This window comes from Scyliorhinus canicula, chromosome 4 (genome assembly GCF_902713615.1).
Source record: "Scyliorhinus canicula chromosome 4, sScyCan1.1, whole genome shotgun sequence".
Classification (NCBI taxonomy): domain Eukaryota; kingdom Metazoa; phylum Chordata; class Chondrichthyes; order Carcharhiniformes; family Scyliorhinidae; genus Scyliorhinus; species Scyliorhinus canicula.
The window spans coordinates 184359079-184366147 of NC_052149.1; the positions used below are offsets into that span (position 1 = coordinate 184359079).

Consider the following 7069-nt stretch of genomic DNA (forward strand, 5'->3'; position numbering starts at 1 on the left):
ATGTCGTACGATCGCGCCCAAGGTAGCTTTTTAAAAGTTTTTATCGGCCTGTCAGTGTAATATTTTCTGTCAGTTAGGAGGGACTTAGGATACACAAAGGGTCATCAGCATTATTTCAAACTTCTCATTACAATGGTAAAGGGTTCATTGATTGACCTGTTGTTATACTGTTCCAGATGTTTTGTAAATAAGATCAGGTGCAGAGAATGTGAAAGCTCGTCACTGGTATGAGTGAAAAGTATTGTAAAGAATTAAACTGTAACACGAGCTGGTAACAAGATTACTAGCATTTCTATCTCAATAGAATACTGCTTCCACAGCAACGGAAAATCACCACAGCCTATGGTATTTTACTGAAGATTTGAAAATAGTGCTTTAAATGATTGTTACTCTTGAGTTATATGATTTGTACTAGAAAGGAATAATTTGGTGGTCACATTTGAATCAGTAGCAATGGAAAATTGGACATCAAGTGAAGAATGGAGATAGGAATTGGAAAACCTATAGAAGTTTTGATATTTAAAAAAATAATTGATGGGATGGAATATTATGTGAAGAAATACATGATTGTTTATCTCTTTATCTTCAATGTTGTTCTTTATTACCACAGCATCTAATAGCTTTGCAACTATTCCAGCAAGCACTTGGCACTTTTCCAAAAGGATAACCATGAATCTGTAGTTTACAGAAGTTGGGAGCCTCTCTCGCCTCAGCAGACAGTGTTTCTGTTATTCAGAACAGTGCAAGTCCCATTTTCGTAATGATGCTGTTAGAAGTGAGAGGAGAAACACAGGAATCCTGGTCTTGGAATAAACTCAGCACTTCACATTTAGTCATTTACCAAGCCCAAAAGTAAATCTGCATCAGCAAAAGCAGAAAAAAAAGGTTCAGCCTGTAGCTTTTAAAAACATTTCATGTACAACAAAATGGCTTCAATGCTTCCAGTAAATCAAAATATAGCTTTAAAACCTATTGCGAGCCAAATCTCTTAGCCTTATTACGATGTTATTGGCAAACACATCACTGAAAACTGAGTTGCACAGACTTTTGCTTGATAGTGTATGTGAACTTTGCTATTTCTATTTTTACTGCCTTGTCACCACTGATTATTCAGATACCATTGCCATATACTAATCACTCTTAACTTTTTTGCGATGTTGCTCATGTGACTGTTGGTTGGATTTCAAGGTTTTGACAGTGCATAAGCTTTTAAAGAATCTACTTACTACATTAACAATTAGGTAAAAACATCATTGACATTGATTAATAACACATTTTAATTTTTAGTTTATATAGCTAATGGACATTAATGTGAAGCTAATTCAAGACATTAAGAAGATAAAGGCCAAAACACATTTGTTCAGATGATAGTGCACATGCTACATTTGCTGGTACACATAGCCAAAGGGACAATGGGAAATTTATACTGGGGTCACACTTCAGAGCTAAATCTATGGTTAAAGAATTTGATTATTGCAACAGAAATGTATGTGCTGCACACCCCGCTCTCTCTTCTGCTTTTCATTGATCCCAGATGCGAGGGGGGGTCCACGACATATAGAAAGCTTGGCAAGTACAGAGTCCTTTGCTGAAGGCCACACTGTATTGCCATTGTGCTACATCCACCAGAAGTATCATATACCTGTAGTGTTACTGTCATGCCTCAATAGAATTACTGGGGTTAATTATAACTAACGTGCAGCCAGTAATACCCACCTTGCTTATTATCCATGGACCATGCACCTGCTTGGAGGTGGGTGCATGCGTTTGGGATGTGGGTGGAGGAGATTGGACATTAACGACTCCAGCCAAAAGCAGCATGTACTTCTTAAAGGGAAAGAGTACAGTGGTTGCAGGCAGTAAGAAAGGCCTTAACCTGAGTGACATGACTGGAAGAGTTAAAAATAGATTCATTTGATTCTCAGATGTAACATTAGAAGATGTTGCTCAGGGAGTTGCAGGAAACGAGAGAGAGAGAGAGAGCTCTTCCCATCGACACCTTCCCCCAAAACAACCCCCCCCCCCCAATGCTGCAGAAAACTCTGCATGCAACACATGCAACGACACTGAGAAGAGCAGGTTCCGGAGATCAATGGCAGAACCCATGACAGGTATCAAGGCAGAAATTCTAACTCAATGTAATTACTCTCTGCTCACACTGACTCACCCACCTCACAGCACACATCAACCCAACTTTAGTCTGCTCTCTTGCTATCAATTGTAACAAACTTCACTCAAAGTCCTTCCCCTCCTGTTCACAACTTGTTATCCCTACCAAAATGGTTCACAAGGTCATCCTTAACACATACCCCTCTTTCTTGAAGGTAGCTACTGGAGAATGCCAAAGGAGCTACACATTATGTCGCCACTGGAAGTCTGGGTTGTGGAGCTGACATGAAGGGAGTGTCAGATGCCAATGGCATAGGGTTTATTTATCACTTTCTCTCTTTCCCTTTGTATCAACTACCTCAGCCACCTTGCTGGGCACAGTGCTGCTGCTTTCAGGTGTCAGTTATCTCTCCCTGCTTACCTTTGACACTAAAAGCTAATCCTTGTCCTTCTCATTTCAGGTGCAGAAATTGCAGGTGTTTGAGTGGCAGTTGCGAGTGAGGAAGGCAGTCTTCCTGATGGGAAGACAGGAGAATATTTTAATCAAGGGTATCTGCAGAAAATCCAGGGCATTGTGTGGTGTATTTCAACCATCTGGTTTTGACTGAGGAAGCAGAAAGGTAAAACTAAAATGCGGTGCATGATTTTTAAATGAATGTTTCTTTACCCAATTTGTTGAATAGGCAACAGCATTTAGCAATGACCCCAATGTGATGGAAGCAGTAAATTAGGAGCAAAAGAGTATCCAGGATTTAGTAACCAAAAATAATTAATGTTGTTAAAATTGGAATACCCGTAAGGATATACAAAGAAGGACAATGACACAAAGGTATTGAGGTTCAAAACAGATGTTGTTTTGCATGGACAGAAACACCCCAAGTGGGGAAGGGATGGTGCTGGTGATGTGGGAGGGCAGGGGGGGATATTGAAACTTACCTGAAACTGGGCTTCAGTTTTGTGTGCTTAATTGTGCGTCAACAGAAGGGATTTTAAAAAGAATAAAATGTACCTTGTGGTGACAGACACTGATCAATTATGGAACAAGTCTGACATCGAGTGACAGCAGGATCAAGTTTGCCTGTAACACTCCTCCGGGTCCAACCATCTTCAGTTGCTTCATCAATGACCTTCCTTCCAGCATAAGATCAGAAGTGGGGATGTTCACAGATGATTGCACAATGTTTAGCACTATTCGAGATTCCTCAGATAATGAAGCAGTCCATATCCAAATGCCACAAGACCTGGACAATATCCAGGTGTGGACTGTCAAGCGGCAAGTGACATTTAGGGGCAGCACGGTAGGGCTGGTTTAGCTCACCAGGCTAAATCGCTGGCTTTTAAAGCAGACCAAGCAGGCCAGCAGCACGGTTCGATTCCCGTACCAGCCTCCCCGGACAGGCGCCGGAATGTGGTGACTAGGGGCTTTTCACAGTAACTTCATTGAAGCCTACTCGTGACAATAAGAGATTTTCATTTAAGGGGCTGATTTAGCTCACTGGGCTAAATCGCTGGCTTTTAAAGCAGACCAAGCAGGCCAGCAGCACGGTTCGATTCCCGTATCAGCCTCCCCGGACAGGCGCCAGAATGTGGCGACTAGGGGCTTTTCACAGTAACTTCATTGAAGCCTACTCGTGACAATAAGCAATTTTCATTTTCACAACTGGATAGCACTGTGGCTTCACAGCGCCAGGGTCCCAGGTTCGATTCCCCGCTGGGTCACTGTCGATGCGGAGTCTGCACGTTCTCCCCGTGTCTGCGTGGGTTTCCTCCGGGTGCTCCGGTTTCCTCCCACAGTCCAAAGACATGCAGGTTAGGTGAATTGGCCATTCTAAATTGCCTTTAGTGTCCAAAAAGGTTAGGAGGGGTTATTGAGGTTATTGGGTTACAAGGATAGGGTGGAAGTGAGGGCTTAAGTGGGTTGGTGCGAATGGCCTTCTTCTGCACTGTATGTTCTATGTTCTATTTGCGTCCCGCAAGTGCCAGTCAATGATCATCTCCAACAAAAGAGAATTTAACCATTTCTCTTTGACATTCACTGGCATTACCATCGCTGAAATTCCTGACTAACATCCTGGGAGTTGCCATTAATCAGAAACTGAACTGGTCTGGCCATATAAATACTGTGCATACAAGAGCAGGTCAGAGGCTATGAATCCTGTGGCAAATGACACACCTCCTGACACCCAAAGCCTGTCCACTATCTACAAGTATGGAATACTCTCCACTTGCCTGAATGTGTACAGCTCCAACAACACTCAAGGTGCTTGACACCATTCAAGACAAAGCATCCCACTTGATTAACAACCCATCTATAAAGATTCACTCCCTCCACCACCAATGAACAGTGGCAGCAGTGTTCAGGTGCACTGCACGAACTCAGCACGTTTCCTGAGAAAGCACCTTCCAAACTGACAATCGCTACTATCTAGAACATGGGTGGGCAAACTTTTCCGTGCAAGGGCCACATTCAAAAATTCACAATTCACAAAGGGCCGCATAGTATATTAAGTAAAATAATTACTTCACCCGGTTATGATTCTGGGCGCCTCATATAGAACATAGAACAGTACAGCACAGAACAGGCCCTTCGGCCCTCGACGTTGTGCCGAGCAATGATCATCCTACTCAAGACAACGTATCCACCCTATACCAGTAAGTAACCCAACAGCCCCCCCCATTAACCTTAAAAAAAAAAATTTTTTAATTAAAAAAAAATTTAAAAATTTTTTTTCTTTTTTTTTTAATGACTTGGAGGGCCGCAGAAATACCTTTGGCGGGCCGCATGCGGCCCGCGGGCCGTAGTTTGCCCACCCCTGATCTAGAAGGTCAAGGGAAACACAATGGGAACACCACTAATTGGAAGTTCCTGTCCAAGTCACTTACCATCCTAATTTAGAGATATATCTTCATTCCTTCACTATCGCTGGCTAAAAATCCTGCAACTCCCTGCCTAACAGCAGTGTAATGTTGCTACATCAAGGGGACTGAAGCGGTTGCAGGAGAGGCATGTTTCACCTTTTTTATTCCTTCACGGAATGTGGGCATTGCTGTCTGGGCCAATGTGTAGTGGTATTCTCACAGGACTGGTAATCCAGGGACCACATTGCTGTGGACCTGGAGTCACATGAAGACCAGACCAGGTAAGAACGGCAGGGACCCAGGGTACTTTAGCGGACTTTGGTACAAATGCCATCACGGCAGATGGTGAAATTTGAATTCACTAAAAATCTGGAATTATAAGTGTAATGGTGACCACAAAAACGTTGTTGATTGTAGTAAAAATCTAACTGGTTCACTACTGTCCTTAAGGGAAGGGAACCTGCCGTTCCTACCTGGTCTGGCCTACATATTACTCCAGACCCACAGCAATGTGGTTGACTCTTAAATGGCTTAGCAGACACTCAGTTCAAGAGCAATTAGGAATGGACAACAAATGCTGACCTAGCCAGTGAAGCCCACGTTCTATTAACGAATAAATGAAAAGCAGCTCACCACTACCTTCTGAAGAGCAATTAGGGATGGACAATAAATGTCGGCCTAGCCAGCAATGGCCACATCTATAAAGGAATAAAAAATGGGTAAAACATGCTGATACTCATAGCCCAGTCTCACACATGAAGACTGGCTACTTAAATGAAATACGGGAGATTGCCTGGTGCCTGCCGAGCTGTACATCCAAACAAGAGTGAGGCTGTCAGGAGAGGCATGGGAGTGACAAGCTGCCTTCTGGGTGGGAGATAGATTTCAAGTATCCAGGGGTCACAGATATTAACCTGGCAGAGCAGTCCCCAGCATCAGGTGAGTTATCCAGGAGAAGCCAGAACTAGGTTTTTTTTCTGTTCTTTTGGTACCAAATTATGTCACTGCTGTTCCTCCCAATCCACTAGGAACCCTTAAAAAAGTGGTTTTGACCTTTTCTGGAGCTAATTCTACCGCCTACTGGATTTTACTGCTGACACCAGCACTGAACATCACTTCCTTGACAGGTAGTTAAAGTTGAAGCAATATGCAAATCACATCATTGGACTGTGATGTTTAAATACTGATGTGACCCATGCCTGCTTTTGATGGATGCCTTCCCCATAACAGAAACAACACAATTAAAATGGCAGCATGAACAAGTGCGCTGGGAACAGAGCATATAGAGACCAATACATGCCGGCCATTCTTGCCAAATGGGCAAGGTCCAAATCCGGCCTCGTGTTTCTGCAAACAGGAAATATTTATTATTTTATGCCACAATTCCACATTATTTAAGAAATAAATTCTAACGTTTTTAAGGATAAAAAAACCTAACAATTCCTTCAAAATAATAATTATAATCGCTTGTTGTCACAAGTAGGCTTCAATGAAGTTACTGTGAAAAGCCTCTAGTCGCCACATTCCGGTGCATGTTCGGGGGGGGGGGGGGGGGTTACGGGAATTGAATCCGCGCTGCTGTCATTGTTCTGCATTACAAGCCAGTTGTTTAGCCCACTGTGCTAAACCAGCCCCGAGTATAAAAAATATAGATTCCATCAGAAATATCTGTTGGTGTAAGATAATTTATTTATTTAATTTACAAGAATGATTACTGTAGAGGTAAATATTCAGAAAGATATCAAAAGATTTTTATTGAATCTATTATCGTGGGATGCGAACCCGTGACCCCAGAGCATTACCATGAGTCTCTGGATTACTCGTCCAGTGACAATACCACTATGCCACTGACGAAGGTACTTGCTAATAAACCAGTTTGGCTGGTGAACTAGCGGCAGCACCTTTTGTTATTGTGGAGTTGCTGGCTTAGATTTGGATTGCTGAGTTTGCCATAGTGATGGTTGACTGCAATCTCTCTCATCAGTTAATTTGTCTTAGGACCAAGCTGTGTATGTCAGTGCTGCCCACCCCCAACCTAAATGAAGATAAACACCAATTGTTACCAAAGATAAGAACATTAGGTACATGATCTCTTTGTAAG

General features: G+C 42.7%; 1 long non-coding RNA gene across 1 annotated transcript; it reads right to left on the bottom strand.

Moving 5' to 3' along the window:
- Positions 1-578: 578 nt before the first annotated feature.
- On the bottom strand, positions 579-2620 carry LOC119965211. The gene is made up of 2 exons (XR_005460457.1): positions 2531-2620; positions 579-858 (listed from the first exon to the last, which is right to left on the bottom strand). It is a non-coding gene; the product is annotated as an uncharacterized LOC119965211 (long non-coding RNA).
- Positions 2621-7069: the final 4449 nt, after the last annotated feature.